The sequence below is a fragment of the Lissotriton vulgaris genome, chromosome 10 (assembly GCF_964263255.1).
Source record: "Lissotriton vulgaris chromosome 10, aLisVul1.2, whole genome shotgun sequence".
Lineage (NCBI taxonomy): Eukaryota > Metazoa > Chordata > Amphibia > Caudata > Salamandridae > Lissotriton > Lissotriton vulgaris.
In genome coordinates this window covers 1,011,344,425-1,011,364,414 of record NC_141698.1, presented here as the reverse complement: position 1 = coordinate 1,011,364,414, position 19,990 = coordinate 1,011,344,425, and positions in this window count along the sequence as shown.

The following is a 19,990-nucleotide window of genomic DNA, read 5'->3' as shown; positions in this document are numbered from 1 at the left end:
AAGTCTAATTATTGTATTGTTTTTATAGGTTAATTCACGTTTATTACCTTTGGGAGTTAAGTTTTGGGGGCTTGATATCTTTTCTGTTTTTTTTAACTGGATTCCAAATCGTGTGTTTTCACTAAGCATGGGCGGAAAATCCGTTCCGCTCGCGGATTTTGCGGATTTTCGGTAAATTCGCAATCCGCGAGATTCGCGAATTTCCCGCAAAATCCGCAAATCCGCGAGCAGCGGATTTTATGGCTTGCTCGCACTGTTCGCGTGAGTTTGCGGCTTCCCAGTTCAACTTCGCGCCCCGCGAATAAGCGCTAAATTGCAGAAATACGATTTTAGCAAAACCGAAACTACTTACCAGGTTCAAAAGTTCAAGCTCATCATTAGTAGCCATTTCTTGTAGTGCTTCCTGAGGGGCCCCTCCAGAGTTCAGTTGCCTACTTGCAACTATTATGTGACCCTGCTCTGACCCTCAGAATAGTTACACAAAGGTCCTGAATTACAGCTAAGGCAGACAAGCAGGAGCCAGTCTGGAAGTTCAAATCCAGTGACACATTAATCAGCCCCTAATTCATTATTGTCAGTTGGGGCAGGGCAGGTGTTGTAACTAATTTTGCAACAATGAAAGCACTTAGCAAGTGCAAAAGATCACTAATCAGGAAGCACTAAGGAAGCAGGTGCCAGCTAAAAAAATATTCTGTGCCACATTAATCAGCCCCAAATTAATTCAGGTCACTTGAGGCAGGGAAGGTGTGCTTTGCTTTGCCGAAAATAATGTACACTGGACAACCAGAGGGTGCGGTGATGAAACAGAGGGTGGCATGGGTGGGCCAGAGGGTGGCATGAGTAGTCAGAGAGTGGCAGTGGTGACAGAGAGTGGCAGTGATGAAGAAGAGTGTCCCAAACAGGCTGGACACGTAGAAACAACAAGTTCGCAAAACTTGCGACCCGACAGGTAAGTTCGCGTTTGCGAAATTGTACAAAACCCTCGCGAACTGGCAGAAACCCGCGCGAACACAAAAAAAAAATCCGCAAATTCGCGAGAATTCGCGGATTTTGCGGATTGCGAGTTCACAAATCCACAAAATTCGCGAACGCGAGATTCGCAAAATTCGCCCATGCTTAGTTTTCACAACCTGAAAAAAAATATAGTTAAAGCATTTTTAAGTTTACTGTGGTGTAATAAGGTTCGCTAACTGTTTGAGGTTTAAAAAGCGGTTATTAAAAAACAGGTTACTGGTGCTTTTTGAAAATAATTTACCTTAATAGAAGTAGTCCTTTTGTTTTTGGTGTGTTGACTCTTTCTAGGGTTGGTAAATTATGGTCTTTTTTCTTCTTGTAAACTTTATAAAACACTCGTTTTATCTGTGTATGGTAAGAAAGATACTATATAGGTTATTTCCGATTTAAAAAACCTTAGTATTTTTATGGAATTTTTTTTCGTTCTTTTAAACGTTTATTAATGTGTAAACATTTTGTGAGAAATTTTGAAAATTATTTCAACAAATTTATTTCATTTACAACATTGGTTTAAAGTTTTTGGAGATAAGCAAAAGCATTCTTGAAAAAAACCATATAATTAACTATACTTTCAATTGGTTACCTTAGTTTATGAAGATATTTTCACATCTGTTCGTTTTTCTTTTAAGGAAGGCGATGTTTTGTCCTTATAAAAATACTGGCAGCCCGCCCCAGCGTTGCCTGGGGCAGAAGGGGGCTGGGGGCAGCATTTCAGGTTTGCGTGCACTCCCGGCCCCCGCCAGCCACGACATTGTCTGTGTGCCGGACAATGTTGTGGCGGGCGGGGTCCGGGGCGGGATTGCACGCAAGCCTGAAATGCTGCCCCCAGACCCTAAGCCTTACCGCAGTTGTTCCGGGCCAACCTCCCGCACCGTCTCCCTCCTGTCCCGTGTCCCTAAAATGCTGGCCCCAGACTCTGAGCCTTAACGCAGTTGTTCCGGGCCAACCTACCGCACCGGCTCCCTCCCGTCCTGTGTCCCAGAGCCTTACCTGAGACGCCACGCCTCCCCGAGCTCCTCACTTCACCGCCGCTCCTCCTCGTCATCACGTACGTTGCGGCCAGCGCTACATTGTGGCCGTCAGCGTCACGGCCGGCGCTGCTTTCAGGGCACTACTTTTTTTTTTTAAGTGATATTTTAAAATTTACGTTTTTTTAATTTTCTATAGCCTATGTCCATCTGCACACCCTGAGGATTACAACAATGTATTGGGTGTGTGGATTGGCGCTGTGGTTCCCGAGTTTACCTTGCCAAAAGGTTTGTGTTCTCTCTTTATAATAGTAGTATAGACTCAGTAAGCTGAAAATTTTGAAATTAAAGAACGTAAAGCTTACTAAATATTTTTCATTTCTTTACCTGTTACACGTTTTACTTATTTGAAGATTTATAAAAATCACATTTTAAATTAAGACATAAATTAAGACATAAATAACGAGAACATTTTTATATGTGACATTTGAAAAATTCATTTTAATAATCTTTTGAAAAAATATAAACGTACTTACATCTCCTCATTTTCTAAAAATTTCGACAAAATTGTTTATAGTGATGGCACATTTTTCACAATATCTGAAAAATAATGTTTTTGTTTTAATAATACGTTATTAATTTATTTTTCAATAACCTATCATTACTTGTGTTTTAATTTAAACTTACTTGTTTGTACGATAGGTCTTGTATGTTTTTCCTTATAGTTATTCATTGCGGCAAGAGGTCTGAGGGTCAGTAAGTCACGACTGCTCTCTCTGATAGTAGAATTACTACTGAATTCAAAATGGAGTATTACTTGTATTTATAGGTTTTTATGAGTGTCATAATTTTCGAGAAAAGTATCTTTAAGATGGGTTTTTTAAAAGTATGTATTTGCTGTGAAAACGTCTAATTTAAATTATCATTTAAAAAGTGTGCCTTTTGTGCTTCGAATATTGTTTTGATCTCCGTTTTGTTTTCAGTGCTTTGGTGTTTGTTTCATGAAAAGAGTTGTCGGACTCGTTGTCATTATCTCTAAAATGGCGGCTATGTGTTTTGCTATTTTTTTTAATATTGCAACGCTTTTGTAATATTTATTGGTTTTAAATTAATATGTTTAGAAAATTGTTTTATTTGTATTTAGTGAAAATAAGCAACTTTTTTTTTTATATTATTTGAAAAAAAATTAATACTTGAGTACTTATGTTATTACACAAGTACTTTTTTTATTACTCGTGTATTACTTATTAAAAATAACATGCTTATTTTCTTAATTTACGTGCAGTTCTCTACTAATACACTTCACCACCCAAAACCCCTATTTTCCCTCCATCCCGTCCCAGGAGTTCTTTTACAATTTTTTTTTTAAAAAATATGCGTTGCAATGGTATGCGTTGTATTTGTTTTCGTTGTAATGGTACTTTTCAATTATTATTACTATTTCTCGTTGTAATGGTATTGGTTGTAAAAATATTTGTTGTAATGGTACTTGCATTGTAAAAAATGCGTTGTAATAGCATGCGTTGTAGTGACATACATCCATGTATGGGTGAGTGACTAGTTGTGTGAATGTTTGTATTTGTCTGTCAGTTGAAGTCTAAGTGGCTGTTAGGGTATGTGAGTGGGTATGTGTGTGACTGTAAGGGTGATTGACTGGTTGAGTACCTGTATGGGTGTCCGAGTATCTGTGTGTGGGTAGGTGAGGGTGTGGGTGACGTCCTGTACAGATGAGTAAGTGGGTGAGTCAATGGCTGTATGGGTTAGTGAGCATGTGTGTGTGAGGGGCTGTATAGGTGGGTGAGTGTGTGTGTGTGTGTGTGTATGGCGGTGTGGGTGAGTGGATGTGTTGGTGGTATATGGGTGAATAACTGGGTATGTGAAAGGGAGTATAGGTGAGATGAGGTATACAAGTGAATGTATGGTTGAGTTGTGAATGTGAGTGGCTGTATGGGTGAGTGTGTGCTTGTGTCAGTGACTATAGGCGAGTATGTATATCTGTATGAGTAAGTATGGGTAAGTGGCTGTGTGATTGACTGTATGGATGAGTGAGTAGGTGTGCGAGTAGCTCTTTGGGTGATTGACTCAGGTGTGAGCGGCTGTATGAGTGGATGTCAGTTGGTGTATTAGTGAGAGAGTGGGTGTATGAGTGGCTGGGGGGTGTGCGAGTGGATGGTGTGTAGATTTATGAATCAGTGAGTGGGTGTGTAAGTACTGGTATGGGTCTGTGAATGGGTTTGTGAATGGCCGTGTGGGAGTGGGTATATGAAAGGTTCTATGGGGTTGGAGTGGGTGTGTTAATGATTATGTGGATGATGTCATCAGTGATGTAGTTTGAGATGTCATGAGTGATGTAATCAGTGGTCACTGTCAATGTCATGAGTGATGTAATATGTGAGGTCATAAGCAGTGCATTAAAGGTGTGAGTTACAGTTAGCTCAGCTAACTGCTGATTTTCACTGGTTTTGTATGACTGAAACCTGAACCTAACTATAAAGTCCCTGTAACCTTTGGTTTTTTTTCAGTGAATTTCTATGGTTTTTTAAGTAGCAGTCGTGTTTGCAGAGTGGTGGAGAAAGGGGGTGAGGCTTCAGACCAGGTCTCAGGAATCCTGATATATATATTAATATTATACATTGATAAGGGGTCGCTATTAGTTGCATTTATCGATTTACGGGTGGTGTTTAATCTTGTTTCCAAGGCCAAACTTTGGGAAGTTCTTGGGAAAGCAGGTGCATCTAGTGGCTTACTAGCATTGATCCAGCACCTGTACACAGGAAATTTTGCCGGTCAGGTGGGGCCCGGGAGGGGAGATCACAACGATACCCTGATTAGGCAAGGGATGTATCCTGGCACCAACACCTTTTCTTATATTCATTAATGGGTGTATTACTTACATTTTGGACAGAGAAAATGACTCTTCCTCCCCCACCACCCAAAATTGGCTGGGACTAAACTCCCGGGTTTGCGTTTTGCAGATGACACACTTCTCCTTTACAAAACCGCAAGAGGCTTAAATACTCTCTTGGGCAAGAATAGTATATTCTGCAAGGACCATGGCCCTGAAATAAACAACAGCAAAATTAAATGGACAAGATACCTACCTTCGGTAATGCCTAATCTGGTAAAGACCAGATAAAGCTGCAGATTCCTTACCATAGAACTTCCCGGGCATCAGGCTGGAACCAGAAAACTTTTGCTCGGTGTTACAGAGAAGGCAGGAACAGCTTGAGGTTTGAAGAAGGATTTATTATAAGCAGCAGAGCAACAGGGAATGTAGCTTCATGGCATCCAGGATCAGAATAAACTATCTGAGTGCCTAGTAGCCAGATGTGTTCTAAAGAACACTCAAAGCATAACCAGGGGAAATTTAAAGGTACAGTGTACAAGAAGCAAGAATGAAAATGTAACACATCTCCTTTCATTAAACAAGAATAAACAAAACAGATTAAGAAGCATAGTCATCAAATTTGTTGGGAACATATCTTTCCCGAAACGACATCTTGACTCTAGATGCAACAGATTAATTTGCTGCTTGTTGTGAATGAGAATTCATGGTATGATGAACAATGGGACATTTAGCAACACGTTTGATGTTCCACAATTTTCCATCTTGGGTTATAACGCTATTACTAAACACTTACCACTTTCATTGGTTTGCCAAATTTATCAGAACATTTTGTAATCAAACCAGGTCTTTTAATCCTAACTAAGTCTCCAACAGCAAAATTAGGATTTCTGACATGCCATTTTTTATCATACCAGGATTTAGATCTTGCTTGTTTATTTTCAACTTTCTGAGCAGCCTGTTCCACCAATTCCTCTGAAAAAGATTTATTCAAACATTTATCTTTGAACCACCTAGGACAAATAGTTGAAGCTGGATCACGCCCTTTGAGAAGGCGAAAAGGACTAACCTCTGTGGTAGAATGGGGAGTGATCCTGTAACACCAAAGTTTTTCTCTCAAGACAGATTTCCAATTTCCACTAGACTTACAAACATCAGTAATGAACCCCTTCAAAACTCTATTAAAACGTTCTACTAAACCATTTTCATGAGGTTCATAGAAAGAAACAGTATGATGTTTAATACTATGCAATTTTTGAAAATTCTCCATTTCTAATGAAGTGAGTTGAACTCCATTATCAGTGACGATTGTCGAAGGACAACCCTCTCTGGAAAAGACTTCTTTAAAAAACTCAATAACCATAATAGTTGAGGCAGAAGAGACAAACTTAACTTCTGGACATTTAGAATGGTAGTCCACAAGTACAAAGGCATAACGAGAATCACTTGGAAGACATAAAAATGGGCCAGAAATATCAAAGGCTAATTTTTTCCAGGGAACTCTGTGGGCCATGATGTGTTCCTCAAAGGAGGAACACAGACTTTCAGCATGTTATCATTTCCCATGCAAACCGTACATTCTCTAACTTTGTGATCAACCATGCGATCCAAACCTGAAATAGTTTCTTATCACCCGTTTCATTGCTGACATTCCTGGATGAGATCTATGTGCCAATTCCAAAATTACATTTTGCATGTCAAAAGGTGGTATACATTTTTCAGATTTAAAAACCAAGTTATTCTCAAGTTCCAGTTCACTAACAACATTGAACATAGGCATAAAATCTTCTCTCAGTTGCTTCTTATCAGCCCAACCCTCTAAAATATATTGTTTAATAGTCTTCAGAGTAAGATCTTTGTTATCTGCAACATCCCACATTTCTTCAGAAATTTCATCAAAAGAAGTAGATAAAATATATTGTAAACTAGTGATAACCTCAGTATCATCCAAAATGTCACTGCCAGTAGTCACACAAGCATGACGAGACATAAAGTCCGCATAAACATTTTTTTTTCCTGTAACATACTCAGGAGTGAAAGAATATTCTTGAAGTCTAGAGGTTAACCTGGAAATACGTGCTGTGGAATTCAACCCTCCACCTGGAGAAAGAATATTAACTAACGGCTTATGATCTGTTCTCAACACAAACTTACTGCCCCATATAAAATTCCTGAAATGTTCAATCGCCCACACACAAGCTAAAAGCTCTTTCTCTATGATTGCATACCCACGCTCAGTTTCATTAAGGGTACGTGACGCAAAACAAACATTCCACTCCTCCTTACCACAAACTTGAGACAACACAGAACCCACACCATACATACTGGCATCAACCGTGATCACACACATTTTGTTCAAACAAAAAGTGTTAAGAGTGGGAGTATGCAAAATGTCTGACTTAATGAGCTCAAAAGCCGATTGTTGTTCATTCCCCCAAACAAAAGAATTTCCTTGTCTAAGAAGCCTTCTGAGGAGTCCATCTTGGTAGCAAAATTGTTGACAAACTTACTATAATATTCGCACATTCGTGCGAAGGACAGGAACTGATCTTTATTAGTGGGTGGAGGAGCTTCACTTATACCCTCAACATTCGATCTTTTAGGTACCACACCATCTCCTGACCATGTGTGACCCAGATATTCAACTGAAGACTGGAATAATTTGCATTTACTAGAATTTAAAGTCAAGCCATTTTCTCTCAGTTTCTCACACACACAACGCAAATGTAATAGATGTTCTTCATTACTTTTAGAAAAAATTAAAATATCATCCTGAAAACACTTAACAAAGTGATCTACATCTCTGAAAATATTATACATAACACGTTGAAAAACTGAGGCTGCCGAAGCTAACCCAAAGGGCATTCTTGTATATTGGAAAAGGCCTTGAGGGGTGTAGGAAGGTGGATATCGGACTATGGTTGCCCCCAACTTTTTGCCTGGTGTTTTGCTAGTTTTTCGACTTAGTTGACCTGGGGCCCTGCTATTCAGGACCCCAGGCCCACTGCTCTCTCTGTAAAATGGATTCCATGTACTCTAGGTTCATATCTAATTGGATACTGAGTCACCTTATCAGCCCCTGTACAGTGTACCTTAGGTACCCAGGGCATAGGTGCACCCAGGGCCTACCAGGGGCTGCAGCATGTATTATGCCACCCCTGGCTGGCCATCCAAATCTGACACAACTGGCTGATCCCTCAGCTGGGGCAAGGTGGTGTAAACACCCTTTGCTTTAGATATAGTATCCCTATATCTAACCCTACAATGGACACATATCCTCCTATCAGTCACTCCTATGGCAGGCCTTATCAATCCTAAAGGCAGAGTGCTTGGAATTATGTGAGATGGTGCTCTGGCATGAGCTGAGCCTGTCTGCAGCTTTCAGAACCAAGTCCTTTAGCTGATTCCATGATGACGCTATACCATATACTCTTAAGTGCATTATAATCCTCGCAGTTATTGCTAACTTTGGTATAGCATTATCAAAACATGTCGAGTAAGGTGTCATACGAATTGGAATACTACCCCCTCGTCAATTCTGGCGATGGGGGTAGCATTCCACCCTTCTAGAGGGACACGACATGTATGTAACTGTGAACCCCCGGTTAAAGTTAACTCGAGCCTCAGCATCACAAAATGGATGCTGCCACCACAGACACAAGTCTGACCTCCTGCTGCTGGGAGTCCTCCCAGCGAGGGAGGCTTGGACAAAGGGTTTCCTGCCTTGGGAGGTGCTAGCACCACCCCAGACAGGATTTTGTGTATTAGGTAGGACAGGGCTGAAAGGAATGAGACATGCCTGGGGCACACAAGGTGTCCCTCTCCATACACCGGTCTAAACCAGTTCCTGGGGCACTCCAGCCCCAGTGCTGGCGCAAGACCGGACAAAGGAAAGGGGGTGTAACCAACCCCCTTCCTGGTCCCACCCAGAGGAGGGACCTAGTCGTAGTGCATCCCCCCTTTAGCCGGATAAAGGTAGGGGCTGGTCCCATTCCAGATTAGATTATCCTGAACAACTTTACAAGAAGAAACTCCGGACTTCGACTTTCTGCTCCACAGAAGACTGAAGAAATCTCCCTTGTGGGCAAGGAGGGTCCACCCTGCACAAGCAGGCACCATCAGCGTACTGCGGCTTCCATTTGTCGTCTTCCTGCAAGGATCCAGACTTCAGAGCCTGACGAGACCCGGATTTCCCGACCTCTCCGACCTCTACCTACATCTTCAGCACAGCTGAGATCCGTGGGTGCGACGAGACACGTGGGACCTGCCATCTTGAAAGAAGCAGCACTTCGCTCCAGCACGACTTCAGAGGCATCCTCGTCCAAGTGCTTTGGGGACTGAGAAGCCCCGACCCCGAGCAGCTCCTGCACCGAAGACCAGCCCTCCAGCATCCACGAGATCTGCGTGGGGCCCTTCTGCCTGTTTGCTGCTCGATGCATTGTCTGGTCACTTGCCGGCTGGCTAGTGGCCTCCTAGACAACTGTTATGGCTGGATTTTCTGATTAGATGGGATCAGCCCCTAGGGGCCCCTCCAACCCAGCCAGAACGTAACCACCTCCCTCCTCAGGACCATCTATCCAGGCACCTGGGTACCTACCTGAGGATGGGGAACTCGCAATATACAAGCTCATATTATTAGAAACACCACCAAATCTATAGGGATACTAAGAATACTCACTGATTACTAAGGATACCTTATAGTCTCGCGGCCACTCAGACCCAGACTAATCTACCCCAGGGCAGATATGACACACAATCCGGTGCGTCTACACATGGGCCTGCAGAACCCAATGCTCTCTTTTCCAAACGGTTTACAATCCGGCAAACCTACACGCCAGTATCCCCCCTGACGCTCTCACTTACACAAGCCACAATCCTGTGGGTATACCCGCTGGTAATCCACCCCAGCGCTCTCACTAACGCCGCATATCAACGACGACCACATTCCTATGAACACCTTCAGTTATATGTCTCTTCACTAAGGGTCTGCTACTACAATAATATTATGGGATAGCCGAATTACTTAGTGTCAACAATTCCCTAGCTCAAGGGCTCCCTGTTCTCCCTATTTATTCAGACTTACCGGATCAGGGGCAGCATCTGTTCTGGCTGTAACATCTGACTAGGAGGAAAAAGGTTACCTACGCTTTGGAACAGAAGACGCTGTTTACAGGATTATGGGAGGGTGTACTAACTTGGTCCCTTAGTTGCAGGTCTCCTCTCTCCCTCACTATTACTTACCTGATCAGGGGTAGCATCTGTTCAAACAGTAATACCTACTAGGAAAGGGGATTACCCTCACTGTATGGGGACAAAGATATACACACTATGTGATTGAGTTATTTCTTGATTTAAGCGCTCCTACTCCCTTCTGATCCATCAGTGGCTCAACGGCAACTGGCTAGAAGCCAGGCTAGCTTTATCATAAAAAAACTCATGCACACTAATTCACTAATTAATGGGGAAGTTTATTGTAACAATAATAAAGTACACACATACAAAACTATGGGGTCTCTATAACTAGCAGTAACTTTAACACACCGCTGAAAGAAAAGGATTAAACATACAATTTATCTGCGGGGCAACAGGATCTTTTAACACACCGCTGAAAGGGAAAAGATTAGACATACGATAGCCTAGGGAATAAGAACAAGATTAAGGTGTAATTGTAAAGGGGACTTAGTTCAGACTACCTCACCTATTAGAAGGAAGATTTCTCTCTGCCTCTGGTGGAATTAGGGCTCTCTCTGCCTCTGGTGGGATTAGGGCTCTCTCTGTCTCTCCCTCCTTCACCACATCACCACGCCTCTGGTTCAGTTGCTCCAGCTGACAGCCTTCTTTGATGCTCTCTGCACTGCTCTCTCTCTCCTCATCTCCAGCAATCGTCTGCCTTCTTTCTCCATTCAGGAACTGCACTCTATTCTGCAGCTCCAGCAGACATCCTGTCTCTCTCTCCAAGCTGAACTGAGCTCCAAGCTGTTCTGAGCTCCAAGCTGTTCTGCACACAAGCTGGAATGAACACTCCTCCTTTCCTGTAGCTCGCTAATATGGATTCCCCTCCCCTCATGGAAATTTCCAACAAAGGGCTGTCTCCTACCGAATTCCTGTGCCAGCTCCCAGGCTTCCACGCAACCGCAGTGGCCATCTGCTTGTTACGTCTGGGCCCAAGAGAAAAACACATTCTTCGGATAAGAAGCAGTCCTAACTGGATTTTCCTCTAGCACACAACAGCCTTAACTATAAACTTTACCTTTACCCTGAAAAGCCTCTCAGCTCCATCAAGATGGAGTCCCTCTAGTTCTAGGCCTGTAGGCCTGAAAGGGATGAAATACCCCTTAGCTCTGTCAGAATACCTACATAAACCATACCAATGTGTCAAGTATGTCAAAGCCAATAGGCAATAGACAGGTTAGAGTCAAGAATAAGGGATCTATCATCATATTAATCAGCTATCCTCTTCTAGGTCTGGAAGAAAGGGCTTAAAAGGGCCAACACAAGCTAAGAATACCTATCCTAGATGTGAGCAAGACTAAGATCTATATCACTGCTAAATAGAGCCAAAAACTCTGCCATTACATTCCACCCTTAGATCCTTATCTTGCGAACATCTATAAACAACAACATCCATATAAACAAACATCAACACAATCTATCAACAAATCAAAAACTAAAAAACTCTCTAAAAAGAATGACAACTTAAGGAAATTCCACCTGAAACTCAATGTAGGGAATACAAATCTAACAACCAACTGAAAACAAAGCAAAGCACCCTTGACTTGAATGCTAAAACATATTTAAGATTGGATCTGATAACAAAAGAAACTAACCAAAGTAACCTCAAACTAAATGTGCCTCAACTTCTAGTGATAACTGGTGAAGTCTAGTGATGTAGGGACTTATGTGTTGAATGAAAACAGCACGGGGCCTAAATGGGGCCTACCTACTTCGGACAACTTAAGAACTAAATGTGTTTCAACTTCTAATGAAAAAACAACAAAGGGCCTAAATGAGGCCTACCTACTATGGTCAACTTAAGCTAATGATAACACATGAAATCTATTGGTGTAGTGGCTTATTTGTGAAATAAAAATAACAATGGGCCTAAATGAGGCCTACCTACTATGGTCAACTTAAGCTAATGATAACACATGAAATCTATTGGTGTAGGGGCTTATTTGTGAAATAAAAATAACAATGGGCCTAAATGAGGCCTACTAACATTTGTCAATTTAAGGAAACATTTTTGGTGAAATCTGAGAAATAGACATGAAAAACTGTTCTCAAGGCCTGGGCAAACATTAATATATAATCATACTAAAAGACACACCTCCCAGGACAACCTAAAGTCTAGGGTAACCACCCTTTGATCAATTAAGGTGAAATTGTAATAACAGGAAAAAGGAAGACAACCCCATTTCTAAAAGATAGCTGGTGTAGCACTAAGCCTAAAACAGTTAGCACCCAGCTTACATCACACTGTGGAACACATGTGTGCACCACCATTCAAAAAAAAAATGTGTCCTTCATTGGCAAAAACTATTTTGCAAAAAACAGGAAAACTATAATTGTAGACTGCATCCTAAAAAGCAAAGATAGAACTACATAAAATCAAAACCATGATGACATGTTTTTTTTTTTAAAAGAGGGGCCTGTTCATAGTGATTGCAAAGAAAAATATGGGAATAATGCAGGCCAAGGAATTATATAACAAAATCCTTTTGCGATTCTGTCACAAATAAAAAAAAAAAGTGTCTCTGTTTGTTCAAGTCCAATGTCAATTTTGGGACATCAGTGTAGGTCACCACCCTGCATCTTCATAAACACGTCCTTCTCCGTTGATCCACCACCAATCCGGTCTGGTCTGGTCTGGTTCCTCCACCGTTGGTCCACCACCAATCCGGTCTGGTCTGGTCTGGTTCCATCTACCAAAAATAATAAACTAACATAAAAACATGAAAGTAAAAAACTAAAATAAGAAAGGAAGTGGGGGGGGGGGCGAACCACACACCAACACCACAACCCAGCAATCCTAGGACAAGAAAACAAGTATCATTAATCTTGCATGATAAAATTTTCCATTTAAAAAGCACCCCAAGTGCTTTTCATTATTGAAAAGAAAATATCCTGATTAATTAAAAACATTAGCAAAATCTAATTTTTAAACACATTTAGAAGGGCCGAATCATACCCTAAACCTCTGTGAGACAGCCCCTCCCTTCAGAATACGCAGGAGCCAGGCTACAGTGTGAAGTAATTTGAATCACTGCCAAGTGATGATCTCACAGCAGGAGCAGGGCGCTGCAAGCCTCCCTTTCCCTGATCAGGGAAGCCTGCCCAGGCCTACAGTATCTAACTAACTCCAAGGGCCAAGAGTCCCTTATCAGCGGGCAATGAAGCTGTCTGCGCCGACAGCAAGGAAGAGCGAGTTCACCCCTCCCTTACATAAACATTCCGTCCGCAGAACAAAATTGGATTATGGCCAATCATAACAGGACAGGCCGTGTTCGGAGCCTGCAGAGGAAAAAACCAGCTGGTCTGCCAAGGTCGACAAACACATTCCCTGGAAGCCAAACAATTCTGTTCCCAGGCTAAATTCTTTAACTAACGAAACCTAGCATTTTCTTTTAAAAAAAAACTACTCTGTTACAATGTACTGCTACTGAAAAGCTCCACTTTCTAAAAAGACTTTTGTCTAACTAATTCAGCTAAAGGCAAGACATTTGAAATATGGGCATTGATTTAGTATGCAGATCAACACACAAAAAGGGGCAATTTACTTCTGCACACAAGACTATACATTTTGCTTTTAAAAAAACGAATTATCATGGACTGTTGGGTTTAATATTTCTCTGCACATATATCTATCAGGCAGCATGTTTATCGTGCAAGGTATTAAAAATATATATTGTCAGCTGTTGAAAGAGAAATAATTTTAAAACAACATAAAATGCAGACACATTTCACCATTGTATTTTGTTCAACCAGGGGCAACATGTAATTTTGCATTACAGCGTAATTTATAGCGCAAACTTTTCAATTCAACCTAATAAAAGGGCCACATTCAGATATTATCAAACAGCCATTTATTTTCTAACTGAGTGTATTAACTGACATATACCGGTTTTGCTGCATACATTCACATTTGAGAAAAAAAAAGGTACAGTTTGCATTTGGGAAAATAATAATGAGAACACATTTATTTTAAAAGCACACGGTTGCCTTTCACTAATTAAAAGCACATGTTACCATGCACTGTCGGGCAAGATAGATTATTCTCAATTTGTGATCATTGCAAAACATCGGCCAGCACATTCCTTTCTAGATGGAAAACCCTCAAAGAAATAATTAATGAAAACAGCCCCATAGCATGCATTCTAACCGGGCCACCTCCTTAACATTTCACTCATTTTAAACCATGCATTCAAAAATAATTCTCCACACGTCTGTGGATGCATATTAAGAAGCACATTTAAAAGAACACAGCTCTCTCCGTGCAAACCCTTATCTCAATCCGACTAGTTGATTTATAACTTATCGACCTCTAAGAGTCAGACACATGAAGTCATCTGTTCCAAGGCAAACCCACACAAATTCGTAGACGCATTTCAAAAAGAATGTTAAATGAACAGAGCCCTTCGCTCAGCACAAGATGTTACCTTTCCGTCAAGAAGCTGACAAAGCACGTAGGCAGACCCAGGAACCAATAAAAGTCAAAATCAAACCATCAATCCTCAAAATAAACCACTGACTTTTATAGTCAGTTCAGATAACCATGCAAGTTAAACAGCATGTTAAAAATAAAGACTGCCATCTCAATTCAAGATATTAACCCTTTGGCAGCTCAAGCACAATCATTCCCCAATGTCCGCGGATACATGGGAAAGTCATGAGCACATCTCTTCACGTTTACAGATAACACGTACACACATTTTCAAAACGTTAACCCCAAGTACCCGAGAGAGATCCAGCTCTCTCCTGCCTAACGTAATGATAACATGCCCTGTCCAAGCCATGACCACATGGCACTATTCACAAGCCATATTTACAAGACAAACTCTACACAAATAATATATCCAAGGCGCAATTCACAAGGAACACAGCAAATCAACATAAGAACATGCACCTCACAAGCCACATTAACATGGCGCTATTCACAAGCCATATTTACAAGGAGCTATATGTAAAGAACTCCACAAATCATATAACAATGAACACATTTCACATTGCACAACATAAGCAGATGCAGCAAACAATTTAATGGACAATTTAAAAGCATTTTCTACACACATTTGTACAATTGGACCCTCACAAAGATGTAACTGGCTCCCTCATGTAATGCCATCCTTCAACCCTGACAGTTTAAACACCAAGATGAAAACCATTCCTTCCACCCTGAATAAGCCAAATGCCATGATGTAATGCAATCTCCTCACGCTGCAACTGTTCAAGCCCATAGGTCACACAGGCTACATAAACTGCCAAACTACGCCAGATAGAACTGGCGATCAGGGCACTCCCTCACAACACATGGGAAACTCTCTAAGTACATGGCCAGGACACACAGGCTTCGTATCCTGTTCGTGACGCCAGATGTTATGGCTGGATTTTCTGATTAGATGGGATCAGCCCCTAGGGGCCCCTCCAACCCAGCCAGAACGTAACCACCTCCCTCCTCAGGACCATCTATCCAGGCACCTGGGTACCTACCTGAGGATGGGGAACTCGCAATATACAAGCTCATATTATTAGAAACACCACTAAATCTATAGGGATACTAAGAATACTCACTGATTACTAAGGATACCTTATAGTCTCGCGGCCACTCAGACCCAGACTAATCTACCCCAGGGCAGATATGACACACAATCCTGTGCGTCTACACATGGACCTGCAGAACCCAATGCTCTCTTTTCCAAACGGTTTACAATCCGGCAAACCTACACGCCAGTATCCCCCCTGACGCTCTCACTTACACAAGCCACAATCCTGTGGGTATACACGCTGGTAATCCACCCCAGCGCTCTCACTAACGCCGCATATCAACGACGACCACATTCCTATGAACACCTTCAGTTATATGTCTCTTCACTAAGGGTCTGCTACTACAATAATATTATGGGATAGCCGAATTACTTAGTGTCAACAATTCCCTAGCTCAAGGGCTCCCTGTTCTCCCTATTTATTCAGACTTACCGGATCAGGGGCAGCATCTGTTCTGGCTGTAACATCTGACTAGGAGGAAAAAGGTTACCTACGCTTTGGAACAGAAGACGCTGTTTACAGGATTATGGGAGGGTGTACTAACTTGGTCCCTTAGTTGCAGGTCTCCTCTCTCCCTCACTATTACTTACCTGATCAGGGGTAGCATCTGTTCAAACAGTAATACCTACTAGGAAAGGGGATTACCCTCACTGTATGGGGACAAAGATATACACACTATGTGATTGAGTTATTTCTTGATTTAAGCGCTCCTACTCCCTTCTGATCCATCAGTGGCTCAACGGCAACTGGCTAGAAGCCAGGCTAGCTTTATCATAAAAAAACTCATGCACACTAATTCACTAATTAATGGGGAAGTTTATTGTAACAATAATAAAGTACACACATACAAAACTATGGGGTCTCTATAACTAGCAGTAACTTTAACACACCGCTGAAAGAAAAGGATTAAACATACAATTTATCTGCGGGGCAACAGGATCTTTTAACACACCGCTGAAAGGGAAAAGATTAGACATACGATAGCCTAGGGAATAAGAACAAGATTAAGGTGTAATTGTAAAGGGGACTTAGTTCAGACTACCTCACCTATTAGAAGGAAGATTTCTCTCTGCCTCTGGTGGAATTAGGGCTCTCTCTGCCTCTGGTGGGATTAGGGCTCTCTCTGTCTCTCCCTCCTTCACCACATCACCACGCCTCTGGTTCAGTTGCTCCAGCTGACAGCCTTCTTTGATGCTCTCTGCACTGCTCTCTCTCTCCTCATCTCCAGCAATCGTCTGCCTTCTTTCTCCATTCAAGAACTGCACTCTATTCTGCAGCTCCAGCAGACATCCTGTTCTCTCTCTCCAAGCTGAACTGAGCTCCAAGCTGTTCTGAGCTCCAAGCTGTTCTGCACACAAGCTGGAATGAACACTCCTCCTTTCCTGTAGCTCGCTAATATGGATTCCCCTCCCCTCATGGAAATTTCCAACAGAGGGCTGTCTCCTACCGAATTCCTGTGCCAGCTCCCAGGCTTCCACGCAACCGCAGTGGCCATCTGCTTGTTACGTCTGGGCCCAAGAGAAAAACACATTCTTCGGATAAGAAGCAGTCCTAACTGGATTTTCCTCTAGCACACAACAGCCTTAACTATAAACTTTACCTTTACCCTGAAAAGCCTCTCAGCTCCATCAAGATGGAGTCCCTCTAGTTCTAGGCCTGCAGGCCTGAAAGGGATGAAATACCCCTTAGCTTTGTCAGAATACCTACATAAACCATACCAATGTGTCAAGTATGTCAAAGCCAATAGGCAATAGACAGGTTAGAGTCAAGAATAAGGGATCTATCATCATATTAATCAGCTATCCTCTTCTAGGTCTGGAAGAAAGGGCTTAAAAGGGCCAACACAAGCTAAGAATACCTATCCTAGATGTGAGCAAGACTAAGATCTATATCACTGCTAAATAGAACCAAAAACCCTGCCATTACAACAACGAACTGCGAAATCTTCACTGCTGGTCTGGTTGCTCCAGACTGGTCCTTGCTCCCTTCCAAAAGAGGAGCACCCCAGACCCTCCTGGTCCACTCCAGACGCCGTTTCCACTCACCGCGTGGGTTGCCTTGCCAAGGCCTGTGGACTCCGAATCCGACACCGCCGACAGCGAGAGCCTGCGTGGGACAGCTCGTGCCTCCATCCTGGTCGTCCAAGACACCACCTGGTCCACGTGGCTGCAGAGACAAGCATCCACCTTCACCTGATCGCGACGACGACATCTGGTTCCACTCCTGGTTTCACTCCAGTCACTGGCTAGTGACTTTGAACATTGTCCCCTCTGCTTTCAGGTTCTTCTCTTCACTGATCCACCCTTGGATCACACCAGACATCTTCCTCCTGACCGCCTGCAGCATCTTTTCCTCCAGGCTCCATAGACTTCAACGCCGGAACCCGACACGACTTGGCACCTATGCACCCGCAGCCTGTGGGTGAGGTAACACGAGCATTTCGGTGCTCAAGGGTAGTTTGACTCTCCTAGTGTCCAGTTCCACAGTCGTTTTAGTCCTATCTAGTCAGGGACGTCCGTACTCACCTTTTTCTTAAACTGTACTGTCCATAGACGTTAGTACGCTTCTCGCGTGTGAGTTCACACTCTGCACACGCACTGCGTGGGCCTCCTATTACCTACCTCAAGTTAGTATAGCGTGGTCCCAGCGATCCTACAGCCTCTGGACAGCTCCATTCCTATTATTGACTTTCACATTCCACTTACTTAGTATATGGTTTGTCGTGCCCCTAGGGCACCATTGTAAATCGTGCAACTTAAACGTATTTTTCCTAGGAGTTTGTCATGTGCTTAGCCCTCTGACCTCATAAAGAGTTCAGAGGTGTATGTTAGTTAATAAATACTTGTTTATTTTCATAACAACCTGTGTGGTGTCCTTTCACTTGGTATTCAAGGGGTTATATGTGGTAAAACAGCTGGCTTCACATGCCAAAAGAGTTTAGCCTAAAGACTGCTTTGTCCATGCTACCATTAGGATAGCTGGTCTATAAGGTTGACTTACAACCAATCACCATAAGGGTTGTTTGGACTGATACAAGGTGATCAATAGAACTAGTGAACATCATATATCAGGCCAACTTCTCACAAGGGGTAAGATAAAAGCAGTGAGACATTTTGAATCATCGGTAAGGGGAATTTGATGATAAGCCGATCTTAAATCGAGGGTTGAAAAAGCTTTTGCATCCTCCAGCATTGAGACTACCTCATTTATGTTTGGAAGAGGATGGCAGTCAACAATTATAGCTAAATTAAGAGCCCTTAGGTCCACACACATCCTCAAAGATTTATCATGTTTTTTAACCAAAACAATGGGAGAAACCCATTCCGCCGAATCTATTGGCTCAATAATTTTCTCTGCCACCAAATCATCTAAAGTTTTCTTGAGATCTTCTCTTACATTAATAGGCACACTCCTTATCTTTTGCTTAACCGGAACAACTCCAGGTTTAGGTTTAATTTTGTGAGAAAAATTTGAATCATTCCCAACTTATCTGAAAAAACATCCTTAAATTCTGATTTTATTAAATCCGTCTTTTTATCAATACCCAGAGACAAAACATTTTCAAAATCAATGGATTCATCAAGCATAACAGGGTCTTTTGCACGAGGATTAAGTATAATACCAAATTTCCATTGGTCCTTCCAACCAATTACATTCACACCTTTAACTGCCACATAAAGTTTGACCTCAACACACCTGGTTCTAAAAGTCATTTTTACAACAAAACAACCTAACATATCTACCTTAGAACCATTAAAACTTACAGCACAAATTTCAGATGGAGAAATATCTGAAAAGTTCAACACCTGTCCCAAACGCGAATCAAAATATTCCTTAGTGATAATCGTCCAAGGGGAACCTGAGTCAGCCATGAGATCCAAACTTACACCTAAAACAATAATTTCACAAATGGGTTTCTTAATAGCTTGTAAATCGAAAGAATCATCCACCATAGAAATATCTTCTCCAAGATAAACAACAAACCCCTTACTTTTTGAAGAACAATTATCACCAGCTTCACAAGAAAAACTGCAGATTTTAGAAACTTCCTCAGAGACAAAAGATACTTTACCTTTAGGGGTTTGAATACATTTCTTAACATCCCTACAAACTGTAGAAAAATGTCCTAACCTTCCACACTTCCTGCACTCTCTATTAATAGCAGGGCATCCAGCATATGAAGCAACATGTGTCCTACTACCACACTTAAAACATATCACAAATTTGTCAAACCTCTTAAAATTTCCTGGATTGTTACCCCTATTGAAATTAGTATGTACATTCTCACTAATTTGCCCATCCTTTTGTTTAACCAAACAAACTTCATCGGAAGATTCCGATTTGTTTATAGTATGTTCTTTAACAGTGAGCATCCATTTTTCAGACTGCTCTAAGGATTTGG